This window comes from Nicotiana tabacum, chromosome 4, assembly GCF_000715075.1.
Source record: "Nicotiana tabacum cultivar K326 chromosome 4, ASM71507v2, whole genome shotgun sequence".
In the NCBI taxonomy this organism is placed as follows: domain Eukaryota; kingdom Viridiplantae; phylum Streptophyta; class Magnoliopsida; order Solanales; family Solanaceae; genus Nicotiana; species Nicotiana tabacum.
In genome coordinates this window covers 8,697,674-8,711,301 of record NC_134083.1, presented here as the reverse complement: position 1 = coordinate 8,711,301, position 13,628 = coordinate 8,697,674, and the positions used below count along the sequence as shown (strand labels likewise).

Sequence of the window (13,628 nt, the reverse complement as noted above, 5' to 3'; positions counted from 1 at the left end):
CAAATCCGCTATAGTCAATGGCACTCCCTTTAATTATACTACCATTTAGACTTTTATCTAATCACCGAGTTGGAAAAGGATTTCCAATGTATTGACTTCAAATCAAAACTATGCTACTATAAGAAGCCCAGTTGGCTAAGGTCACATGCAACTAGCCGATTTTTCTGGGTAAATGCACACTGCAAAGTCATTGGTATGATTAAGTCAATTGTCTTTGTTTTGCTCATTTTGTAATTTGTAGATGGGTAAGAAAGCTGCGACTATATTCTTTTTTCAACTTCTTTCTAACACACCGTAGTGTGAATGTGAATAACTTCAATCTCCGTATTGCGATTAAAGAAATTTGTTGCCGCTAAATTTTTGAACTACAAAATGGTAGATAGCAAGTTTGTTATTACCCAAGTCCAGGAATTGCAAGTGATTATTCACGATCTCCTTGCTGAAGGTATAAGTCAAATTAATACTAAAAGTATTAATTATATTGTTTTTACTAACGGAATTTTCATTGAAGGTCTTGTCATCAATGAAGCATTCCAAGTTGCAGCGATGATTGAGAAGTTGCCTCCTTTGTGGAAGGACTTCAAAAACTACTTGAAACACAAACACAAGGAGATGTCCCTTGAAGATCTCATTGTTAGGTTGAGAATCGAAGAGGACAACAAAGCTGCTGAAAAGAAAGGCCGTGGAAACTCAACAATAATGGGAGCAAACATTGTTGAGGATACTCCTCAAAATAATAGAAAGAGGAAGAAGGCTTCTGGACCGAAATGCAACCTGGTGGGAAATCCTAAGGAGTGGTGAATTGATTCTGGAGTCACTCGCCATGTTTGTGCTGTTAGAGAAGCGTTTGCTACATATGCTCCTGTTGGACCCGAAGAGACGCTTTCTATGGGAAATTCTGCAACGGCCAAAATTGAAGGATGTGGGAAGATATTTCTGAAAATGACTTCTGGTAACGTGGTGACTTTGAACAACGTCCTTCATGTCCCATAGATTAGAAAGAACTTAGTCTCTGTTGGACTTCTTGTTAAGAACGGGTTTAAGTGTGTTTTTGTATCCGATAAGATTGTAATAGGAAAAGGTTACCTCACTAAGGGCCTTTTCAAGCTGAATGTAACGGTTGTTGAGAATAATAATAAAATTTCAGCTTCTTACTTACTTACTTGAGTCAAATGAATTATGGCATATACGTTTGGGTCATGTCAATTATAAAACCTTGCGAAAAATGATTAATTTGGAAGTATTGCCTATGTTTGAATGCGACAAATCAAAATGTCAAATATGTATGGAATCTAAGTATGTTAAACATCCTTATAAGTCAGTTGAAAGAAATTCAAATCCTTTAGACTTAATTCACACAGATATTTGCGACATGAAATCAATACCATCTCGCGGTGGAAAGAAGTATTTCATAACTTTTATTGACGACAATACTCGATATTGCTATATTTACTTACTTAATAGTAAAGATGAAGCAATAGACGCATTGAGGCAATACAAAAATGAAGTTGAAACGCAACTTAACAAGAAAATCAAAATGATAAGAAGTGATAGGGGTGGTGAATATGAATCTCCTTTTGAAGAAATATGTTTAGAATATGGAATTATTCATCAAACAACGGCCCCTTACACGCCCCAATCCAATGGGATTGCGGAAAGAAAGAATCGTTCAATAAAGGAGATGATGAACGCATTGTTGATAAGTTCTGGTTTGTCACAAAACTTGTGGGGGGGAGCCGTTCTTACGGCTAACCGGATATTAAATCGAGTACCTCATAGCAAAACACAATCCATTCCATATGAAAAATGGAAAGGAAGGAAGCTAATCTTGAATTATTTTAAAGTGTGGGAGTGTTTGGCAAAAGAGTAAAAATATGACCGAAAACCGTTTGATTGTGTTTTCATAGGATATGCGATCAATAGTAAAGCATATCGATTTCTGGTTCATAAATCAGAAAATCCTGACATTCATAATAATATGGTTATAGAATCAGATAATGCTGAGTTCTTTGAAAATATATATCCGTATAAAAAGGAATGTGAGTCGATTGGTGAATGATTTAAACGACTTCGGAAGAAACAAAAGAAAGTATATTTAATTAGGAGGATCCAAGACGTAGTAAACGTCAAAGAACGTCTATTTCATTTGGACCAGATTTTGTGACTTTCTTATTGGAAAATAAGCCTCGGACATTTAAAGAAGTTATGTCTTCTTCGGAATCATTGTTGGAAAGAGGCAGTCAATAGTGAAACAGAATCCATATTACACAACCATATATGGGAATTGGTTGATCTTCCTCTTGGAAATAAACCTTTGGGTTCTAAATGGATTTTTAAGAGGAAAATGAAAGATGATGGCACTATTGATAAATATAAGGCAAGACTTGTAGTCAAAGGGTATAGACAACGAGAAGGTCTTGATTATTTTGATACATACTCTCCAGTTACAAGAATTACATCCATACGAATGTTAGTAGCATTAGTTGCAGTTTATGGTCTTGAAATTCATCAAATAGACGTTAAGACGGCCTTCTTAAATGGAGATTTGGAGGAAGAAATCTACATGGAACAACCTGAAGGGTTTGTGGTTCCAGGTAAAGAAAAGAAGGTATGTAGACTTCTTAAGTCCCTTTACGGACTAAAACAAGCACCCAAACAATGGCATGCGAAATTTGACCAAACAATGTTGTCAAATGGTTTTAAGATAAATGAATGTGATAAATGTGTGTACATTAAAAATACTACAAATCACATAGTCATTGTTTGCTTATATGTGGATGATATGCTGATAATGAGTAATGACATTGCCAACATAAATGCGACTAAGTGTATGCTAACTAGCAAGTTTGATATGAAGGACTTGGGAGTTGCTGATTTAATTCTTGGGATTAAGATCCATAAGACTCCTCAAGGTCTGGCATTGTCACAATCTCATTATATTAAGACAGTACTTGAAAAATTCAAGCACTTAGAGTTTAAAGTTGCAAAGACTCCAATTGACGTGAATCTTGCATTAGCAAAGAACAAAGGCCAAAGCATATCACAATTGGATTATGCTCGTGTGTTGGGATGCTTAATGTATATCATGAATTGTACACAACCAGATATAGCTTGTGCTATAAGTAAATTGAGTCGATACACGAGCAATCCAGGTCAATCTCATTGGATGGCAATGAAACAAGTTTTGGGATATTTAGAACATACCCAGGACTTTGCTTTGCACTACAGTAAATATCATGTAGTGATTGAGGAATACTGTGATGCAAATCGGATCACTGGTTCAACTGATTCTAAGTCCACAAGTGGATATGTATTCACTATTGGTGAAGGAGCGGTACCTTGGAAGTCGTCCAAGCAAACTTGTATTACCCGCTCTACAATGGAGGCTGAGTTCATAGCCTTAGATAAAGCCGGTGAAGAAGCTGAATGGCTCCGGAATTTCTTGGAAGACATTCCATTTTGGCCCAAACCGTTGGCACCAATATGCATACATTATGATAGTCAAGCGGCAATTGGAAGAGCTGGGAGCGTGATGTATAACGGTAAATCTCGTCATATACGACGAAGACATAAAACCGTTAGGCAATTACTCTCTAGAGGAATTATCACGATTGACTATGTAAAGTCAAGCGATAATGTGTCGGATCCACTTACAAAAGGCCTAACTAGAGAGGTAGTTGAGAAATCATCGAGGGGAATGGAACTATGGCCGAGAACAAGCCATTGTGAAGGTAACTCTACCTAGAAGACTGGAGATCCCAAGATCTAGGTTCAAGGAGATCAAACAAAGTCATTAATGACGGTTCAACATTGTCAACTAAAATTTTGGTCCATTCTCGTAATGAGACAATGTTCAGTACCAAGGATAAAGCATTAAGGCTTTTTAATGATTTCTAAATTTGATACGGGGTATATCAAATAGTGTATCTACGGGATGACACGTTTAGGAATCACCTATGTAAGTGTGAAGTGTTAGCCGCTTCAAGGAGAATTTTGTAAGGCCAGTTCTCTACGCACTTATGAAACCAGGCGGTGTTCATGGCTGAAACAAACACAACAATGAGAGCCAAAGACGGTTAAGGATTGGTTGTGTGACTTATGGTTGTCCAGGTATACACCAAAGTTTGACGGTTCAAAGATATCAAATCTACCGATTGACCGAGTATACCCGATATAAGTTCACTACGGAATGTTCAAAGGGAAACCTACTTATCCAGATGCAATTAATTCTTGCTTGCGAATCACACAGTTTTTCATGCATATTTCCATGATATAGCCATTCCCCGTTCATGTGGGGGATTGTTGGGTTTTTAAGCTTAAATGTAGCTTAAAAGAGGGTGAATGGGAAATGGAGGGAAATTGAAAATATTTGAATTTCCCTCCCTGACAAAGGGATATTGTCCCATTGGAAGAGGAAAATGTTTTGATGGGTATATATACAATTGCTCTTCTTCTAGCTCTTAAAGAGTTAAGAAGAAGGCAAGCCTCGCGTCGTCGTCGCTTGCTCGGGCTTCAGATTTGGATTTGGTCAAATGATCGATTGATTGATTAATTTTTTGGACCAAATTTATTTGTTAATAGTAAATATTAACATAAATGTTATTAAATATCCGTTTTTCTTGTAAACGAAAAATTAATATTAAATCCAACGGAACATTATATGACCTTCGGTTTTTGTAAAAGCCATTTACATTATGCCCGTTTTACACAAACATCACTTCTGAATAGTTGCACCTCTTCAGTTTTGAAGAGTCGCACCTCTTCAGTTTAAGCTCAACATTGGCTATAAATACCATTCCATTCTCTCATATATTTTTTTTTTAAAAATACGAATTTCTGAGTTCTCCTCCTTTCTTCTGCATTGTTTTAACTACAAAGAAAGCAACAGTAAGTGTGATTTGCTACCGATCTTTGTGTTCGTTGAAACACTGTGGTTTGAAGTACCGCTACACCTGTGTGCAATTCGTTCTATCCTGGGAGGAAATAATCCACAACCTTGGGTACTAGAAGGGGATTAAATTCCTTAAGAAAACACTGTGAATTCAGTGGGCTCGGATTAAATTCTGTTTCTTTTACATTTCTGTTTATATGTTATTTTATCTTCTCCATTTTACAGAAAAGCTTATTATCAAGCTTAAGGAATTTAAAATTTTCTGTATTTGTATTATACTCACTGTTCTGGAGACTAAAACCTTTGTGGTTTTCTACTCCATTGGAGATTAAAATCTACGTGATTTTAACGTTTGTTTGTGTCATTCTTTTACAGAAATGACGAATGACAACGGGAACCAGACTGTTCCTATAGTGACTGCCAATGCATCGACAAGCCGAACAACACCGGCAGAAAAGCCCGAAAAAATTTTCGGGATTAATTTCAAGCGATGGCAGCAGAAGATGTTCTTCTACTTGACGACTTTAAGTCTGCAGAAGTTCATTAAGGAAGATGTTCCTGTTCTGCCCGACGAAACTCCAGAAAATGAACGCTTTCTCGTGACTGAGGCGTGTAAGCATTCTGATTTTCTATGCAAGAATTACATTCTTAACGGACTGGAGGACGATCTGTATAACGTCTATATTAATGTGGAGACGTCAAACAACTGTGGATAGCGCTTGAAAGGAAATACAAAACGGAAGATGTCGGGTTAAAGAAATTCGTTGCCGCTAAATTTTTGGTATACAAAATGGTAGATAGCAAGTCTGTTAATACCCAAGTCCAGGAATTACAAGTGATTATTCACGATCTCCTTGCTGAAGAAATAAGTCAAAGTAATACTAAAAGTATTAATTATATTGTTTTTACTAACAGAATTTTCATTGAAGGTCTTGTCATCAATGAAGCATTCCAAGTTGCAGCGATGATTGAGAAGTTGTCTCCTTTGTGGAAGGACTTCAAAAACTACATGAAACACAAACGCAAGGAGATGTCCCTTGAAGATCTCATTGTTCGGCTGAGAATCGAAAAGGACAACAAAGCTACTGAAAAGAAAGGCCGTGGAAACTCAACAATAATGGGAGCAAATATTGTTGAGGATACTCCTCAAAATAATAGAAAGAGAAAGAAGGCTTCTGGACCGAAAAGCAACCCAAGCAAGAAGCGGTTCAACGAAAATTGCTACAGCTGTGGAAAAGCTGGACACAGATCTGCACATTATCGTGTTCCAAAGAAAGACAAGAAGAAGGGTCAAGCAAACATGGTTGAAAAGCACGAAGATGTTGATGACTTGTGTGCTATGCTTTCTGAATGCAACCTAGTGGGAAATCCTAAGGAGTGGTGGATTGATTCTGGAGCCACTCGCCATGTTTGTGCTGTTAGAGAAGCGTTTGCTACATATGCTCTTGTTGGACCCGAAGAGACGTTTTCTATGGGAAATTCTGCAACGGCCAAAATTGAAGGATGTGGGAAGATATTTCTGAAAATGACTTCTGGTAAGATGGTGGCTTTGAACAACGTCCTTCATGTTCCAGAGATTAGAAAGAACTTAGTCTATGTTGGACTTCTTGTTAAGAACGGGTTTAAGTGTGTTTTTGTATCCGATAAGGTTGTAATAAGTAAGAATGAGATGTTTGTAGGAAAAGGTTACCTCACTGAGGGCCTTTTCAAGCTGAATGTAATAGATGTTGAGAATAATAATAAAATTCCAGCTTCTTACTTACTTACTTGAGTCAAATGAATTATGGCATATACGTTTGGGTCATGTCGATTATAAAACCTTGCGAAAAATTATTAATTTGGAAGTATTGCCTATGTTTGAATGCGACAAATCAAAATGTCAAATATGTGTGGAATCTAAGTATGTTAAACATCCTTATAAGTCAGTTGAAAAGAATTCAAATACTTTAGACTTAATTCACACAGATATTGGCGACATGAAATCAATACCATCTCGCGGTGGAAAGAAGTATTTCATAACTTTTATTGACGACGGTACTCGATATTGCTATGTTTACTTACTTAATAGTAATGATGAAGCAATAGACGCATTCATGCAATACAAAAATGAAGTTGAAACGCAACTTAACAAGAAAATCAAAATGATAAGAAGTGATAGGGGTGGTGAATATGAATCTCCTTGTGAAGAAATATGCTTAGAATATGGAATTATTCATCAAACAACGGCCTTTTACACGCCCCAATCCAATGGGATTGCGGAAAGAAAGAATTGTTCATTAAAGGAGATGATGAACGCATTGTTGATAAGTTCTGGTTTGCCACAGAACTTGTGGGGGGAAGCCGTTCTTACCGCTAACCGGATACTAAATCGAGTATCCCATCTCAAAACACAATCCATTCCATATGAAAAATGGAAAGGAAGGAAGCCCAACTTGAATTATTTTAAAGTGTGGGGGTGTTTGGCAAAAGTGTAAGTTCTTAAACCCAAAAGAGTAAAAATAGGACCGAAAACCGTTGATTGTGTTTTCATAGGATATGCGATCAATAGTAAAGCATATCGATTCTGGTTTATAAATCAGAAAATTCCGACATTCATAATAATATGGTTATAGAATCAGATAATTCTGAGTTCTTTAAAAATATATATCCGTATAAAAAGGAATGTGAGTCGATTGGTAAAGGATCTAAATGACCTCGGGAAGAAACAAAAGAAAGTACATTTAATTAGGAGGATCTAAGACGTAGTAAACGTCAAAGAACGTCTACTTCATTTGGACCAGATTTTGTGACTTTCTTATTGGAAAATGAGCCTCGAACATTTAAAGAAGCTATGTCTTCTTCGGAATTGGATTATGCTCGTGTGTTTGGATGCTTAATGTATATCATGAATTATACACGACCAAATATAGCTTGTGCTATAAGTAAATTGAGTCAATACACGAGCAATCCAGGTCAATCTCATTGGATGGCAATGATTCCGAAGAAGACAGAGCTTCTTTAAATGTTGGAGGCTCATTTTCCAATAAGAAAGTCACAAAATCTGGTCCAAATGAAGTAGACGTTCTTTGACGTTTACTACGTCTTGGATCCTCCTGATTAAATGTACTTTCTTTTGTTTCTTCCCGAGGTCGTTTAGATCGACTCACATTCCTTTTTATACGGATATATATATTTTCAAAGAACTCAACATTATCTGATTCTATAACCATAATATTATAATATTATGAATGTCGGATTTTCTGATTTATGAACCAGAAATCGATATGCTTTACTATTGATCGCATATCCTATGAAAACACAATCAACGGTTTTCAGTCCTATTTTTACTCTTTTGGGTTTTGGAACTTGCACTTTTGCCAAACACCCCCACACTTTAAAATAATTCAAGTTGGGCTTCCTTCCTTTCCATTTTTCATATGGAATGGATTGTGTTTTGCTATGGGATACTAGATTTAGTATCCGGTTAGCCGTAAGAACGGCTTCCCCCACAAGTTCTGTGGCAAACCAGAACTTATCAACAATGCGTTCATCATATCCTTTAATGAACGATTCTTTCTTTCCGCAATCCCATTGGATTGGGGCGTGTAAAGGGCCGTTGTTTGATAAATAATTCCATATTCTAAACATATTTCTTCAAAATGAGATTCATATTCACCACCCCTATCACTTTTTATCATTTTGATTTTCTTGTTAAGTTGCGTTTCAACTTCATTTTTGTATTGCCTAAATGCGTTTATTGCTTCATCATTACTATTAAGTAAGTAAACATAGCAATATCGAGTATTGTCGTCAATAAAAGTTATGAAATACTTCTTTCCACCGCGAGATGGTATTGATTTCATATCGCAAATATCTGTGTGAATTAAGTCTAAAGGATTTGAATTCCTTTCAACTGACTTATAAGGATATTTAACATATTTAGATTCCACACATATTTGACATTTTGATTTGTCGCATTCAAACATAGGCAATACTTCCAAGTTAATCATTTTCCGCAAGATTTTATAATTGACATGACCCAAACGTATATGCCATAATTCATTTGACTCAAAGAAGTAAGAAGAAGCTGAAATTTTATTATTGTTCTCAACAACCATTACATTCAGCTTGAAAAGGCCCTCAGTGAGGTAACATTTTCCTACAAACATCTCATTCTTACTTATTACAGCCTTATCGGATACAAAAACACACTTAAACCCGTTCTTAACAAGAAGTCCAGCAGAAACCTAGTTCTTTCTAATCTCTGGAACATGAAGGACGTTGTTCAAAGTCACCACCTTACCAGAAGTCATTTTCAGAAATATCTTCCCACATCCTTCAATTTTGGCCGTTGCAGAATTTCTCATAGAAAGCGTCTCTTCGGGTCCAACAGGAGCATATGTAGCAAACGCTTCTCTAACAGCACAAACATGGCGAGAGGTTCCAGAATCAATCCACCACTCCTTAGGATTTCCCACCAGGTTGCATTCAGAAAGCATAGCACACAAGTCATCAACATCTTCGTGCTTTTCAACCATGTTTGTTTTACCCTTCTTCTTGTCTTTCTTTGGAGCATGACAATCTGCAGATTTTTGTTCAGCTTTTCCACAGTTGTAGCAATTTCCGTTGAACCGCTTCTTGCTTGGGTTGCTTTTCGATCCATAAGCCTTCTTCCTTTTTCTATTATTTTGAGGAGTATCCTCAAAAATGTTTGCTCCCATTATTGTTAAGTTTCCACGGCCTTTCTTTTCGGCAGCTTTGTTGTCCTCTTTGATTCTCAACCGAACAATGAGATCTTCAAGGGACATCTCCTTGCGTTTGTGTTTCATGTAGTTTTTGAAGTCCTTCCACAAAGGAGGCAACTTCTCAATCATCGTTGCAACTTGGAATGATTCATTGATGACAAGACCTTCAATGAAAATTCTGTTAGTAAAAACAATATAATTAATATTTTTAGTATTAATTTGACTTATACCTTCAGCAAGGAGATCGTGAATAATCATTTGCAATTCCTGGACTTGGGTAATAACAGACTTGCTATCTACAATTTTGTAGTCCAAAAATTTAGCGGCAACGAATTTCTTTAACCCGGCATCTTTCGTTTTGTATTTCCTTTCAAGCGCTATCCACAGTTGTTTTGACGTCTCCACATTACTATAGATGTTATATAGATCGTCCTCCGGTTCGTTAAGAATGTAATTCTTGCATAGAAAATCAGAATGCTCCCACACCTCAGTCACGAAAAAGCGTTCATTTTCTGAAGTTTCGTCTGGCAGAACAGGAACGTCTTCCTTAATGAACTTCTGCAGACTTAAAGTCGTCAAGTAGAAGAACATCTTCTGCTGCCATTGCTTGAAATCAATCCCGGAAAATTTTCAGAGATTTTTTATCGGTGCCAATGCCGGTGTTGTTCGGCTTGTCGATGCATTGACAGTTACCATAGGAACAGTCTGGTTCCCGTTGTCATTCGTCATTTCTGTAAAAGAATGACACAAACAAACGTTAAAATCACGTAGATTTTAATCTCCAATGGAGTAGAAAACCACAAAGGTTTTAGTCTCCAGAACAGTGAGTATAATACAAATACAGAAAATTTTAAATTCCTTAAGCTTGATAGTAAGCTTTTCTGTAAAAGAATTCTGGAGAAGATAAAATAACATATAAACAGAAATGTAAAAGAAACATAATTTAATCCGAGCCCACTAAATTCTCAGTGTTTCCTTAAGAAATTTAATCCCCTCCTATTACCCAAGGTTATGGATTATTTCCTCCCAGGATAGAACGAATTACACACTGGTGTAGCGGTACTTCAAACCCCAGTGTTTCAGCGAACACAAAGATCGATATCAAATCGCACTTACTGGTGCTTTCTTTATAGTTAAAACAATGCAGAAGAAAGGAGGAGAACTTAGAAATTCATTTTTTATTTTTTTTAAATCTGAGAGAATAGGCTTGTATTTATAGCCAATGTTGAGCTTAAACCGAAGAGGTGTGACTCTTCAAAACTGAAGAGGTGCAACTATTCAGAAGGGTTGTTTGTGTAAAATGGACATAATGTAAATGACTTTTACAAAAACTGAAAAGTTATATAATGTTCCGTTGGATTTAATATTAATTTTTCGTTTACAAGAAAAACGAATATTTAATAACATTTCTGTTAATATTTACTATTAACAAATAAATTTGGTCCAAATCCGAATAAATCTAAATCTGAATCTGAATCCGAAGCCGAGTCGAGCGAGCGACGACGGCGGCGCGAGACTTGCCTTCTTTTTAACTCTTTAAGAGCTAGAAGTCAAGCAATTGTATATATACCCATCAAAACCTTTTCCTCTTCCAATATGGGACAATGTCCCTTTGTCAAGGAGGAAACTCAAATATTTTTAATTTCACTCCATTTCCCATTTACCCTCTTTTAAGCTACATTTAAGCTTTAAACCCCAACAGGTGTAGCAAGCTGCTTTTGTCAACATTGTAGTAGGTTCCATAGCTTGTCTGAATTTGATGAAACGAAGAGAAGCTGTCGCAGGAGGCTCTCTGATCACAATGCACGGCGCCGCAAACCACAGCAGGAAACCATCCAGCTCAACTCGGCAAGGCTTTCTTCATTGTTTTATGATAGCAGGCAACCTATGAATCTTGTGCCCGAGAGCAAACCAAAACTACAAAAGCTATGTAAATTTACATATTTTTTATTATAAGCCAAATAAAATCCTAGCTCTTGAATCCAATGCCGTTGATCTCAAATTAGTATACATTAATCTTGCAAGAATAAAGAAATAGGAAAACATCAATATTTCTATTTTAGCGGCCAATTGGTAATCACGAACTCTGGCCATAAAAGCTGGAGCACCATGGGCAATCAACCTTTTCTTAAATATTTTAGGCCTTTTGCTCTTTGCAATTGCTCCTCGTAAATGGAGCGACATTATCTGTGAGAATTAGACCTCAACTAGCTTAGAATTGTTATTGTTGTGGAAACTAGTGATTCAAATGAGTGAAAATGTAAGATAGAAGAAATACCTTCCTGAGGAGAATGGCAATGTCAGCTTGAGAGTCTTCAATGGACTGGCTACCACACTCTGTACACCTGACATTGTGGCTGATATTTCTTGCTCTTGCCTCTACCACCCTCTCCTTCTTCACCTGATCCTCTTCCCCCTCCATAGATAGTCTTCAGATAAGTTAAGCTTTCCTCTCAACACCAGAATTTCACACGAAAGCTGCAAACAAGTTATGGAGAAACCAACTAAATACTTAATCCAAGACGTCTAACACCTAAATTTTCAGCGAAGCATTTCATCGAACAACTCACATGCAAATACCCGGCTACACCACAACCGCACACTTATGGAGACATAGTTTTCCTCGGGTTGAAACCAACCATGTATAATAGAAAAAGTAGCGACGTGAATAAACAGGGAGTGAAGGGAAGAATGCTTTAGAATTCTGATACCTTTGCGGAGGAGTCACTTCCAATATGCGATAACAGCTATGAGCAAACTCACAAGCCAAGGAACTACTATTCGAGATTATCACAGACCAGGCCTATTAGAATATATGGGCCTATGAGAAATAACTGAGCCCAATAAATTACCCCTTTCGCTCAATACTTTTGGGGTGAAATTCAAAAATAACCAGATTTACGAGTGGTAATTGAAAAATAGTCATGGTTTCAAAAGTAATCTAAATTTAGCCACTTTTCATGTAAAGATAAATCTGAATGAATACACTATTCAAAATCCGGAAAATATTGCTGGAACTTCAATATATTATGTCGGAACTCCAGTATATGGTCCAGCATAATATGCTAGAAGTTCATACACAGGTGCTCCAATCTCTAGTATATTATGCTGGAATTTTCCGTGTGTTGGAGTTCCAACATATTATGCTGGAAGTTCATACACAGGTGCACCAATTTTCAATATATTATGCTGGAACTTTTCGTGTTGCAGCAAAATAATGGCTATTTTTTAATGACTCTACAAAAGCTGGCTATTTTTCAATTACCAGTCCAAAAACTGGTTAACCCGTGCTATTTTCACATAAGTCAGGAGAAAGCACGAAAGACTCGCACTACGCAGCTGCGGTTAGTGGATATATACTGTAAATAAATAAATTAAGTATGGGAAAAGTAGATCGCAGATCCTAAATTTTTATAACTATATTTATTATTTAGTTTTTAATTTCTAAAATTAAATTATTTTATTTGATGTAAATATTGGAAGTATAAATATTTACTCTAGAGTATAGGGCACCTTTTATTTTCTTTGTAAAACGAGCAGACAAACATGACTTGGTGTGTTAGCAATCCATGCACATATAAAAGCACACTTGTCTCCATCTCTTCACTTTCTAAAATACATCTCTTCTCATGTTATTCTACCGGTTGTAGGTTATTTGTCAAACAAAAGAAAGAAAAATATTGTTTAAAAGGGTTTAGAGTATGGGTGTTTAACGGGCGGGCTGGGACGGGTTGGACACAAAAAACATCAGCCCGTCCCTTTAATATTGCGGGCTGAGTTAGCGGACTGTACTTTTTCAGGGTTTTTTTTGTCCGTCCGGGTTCGGGCTTAGCGGGTTGTTAGCGGGCTGTGAATTTTTTTTTTTTAAAGTAAATTTTATTTTTCTTGTTCAATGTTATTGATACTTAAGTGTTTGCAAACTTTTAAGGCTTAGAATTAAACTTTGAAGTTTAAAATTTGAAATTTGAATTTTATAATTTTAAAATTAAAATTTGAAAGTAAGTGGCTACAAA

The 13,628-nt window shown here is 36.5% G+C and overlaps 1 long non-coding RNA gene across 2 annotated transcripts; it reads right to left on the bottom strand.

Annotated features, from left to right (window-relative positions):
- Window positions 1-10,969: 10,969 nt before the first annotated feature.
- Window positions 10,970-12,458, bottom strand: LOC107800201 (uncharacterized). 2 transcript variants are annotated; one of them, XR_012708341.1, is made up of 3 exons: window positions 12,327-12,458; window positions 11,894-12,093; window positions 10,970-11,802 (listed from the first exon to the last, which is right to left on the bottom strand). It is a non-coding gene; the product is annotated as an uncharacterized LOC107800201 (long non-coding RNA). The 2 variants fall into 2 exon arrangements; XR_012708340.1 differs by having other exon boundaries at window positions 12,186-12,415.
- Window positions 12,459-13,628: the final 1,170 nt, after the last annotated feature.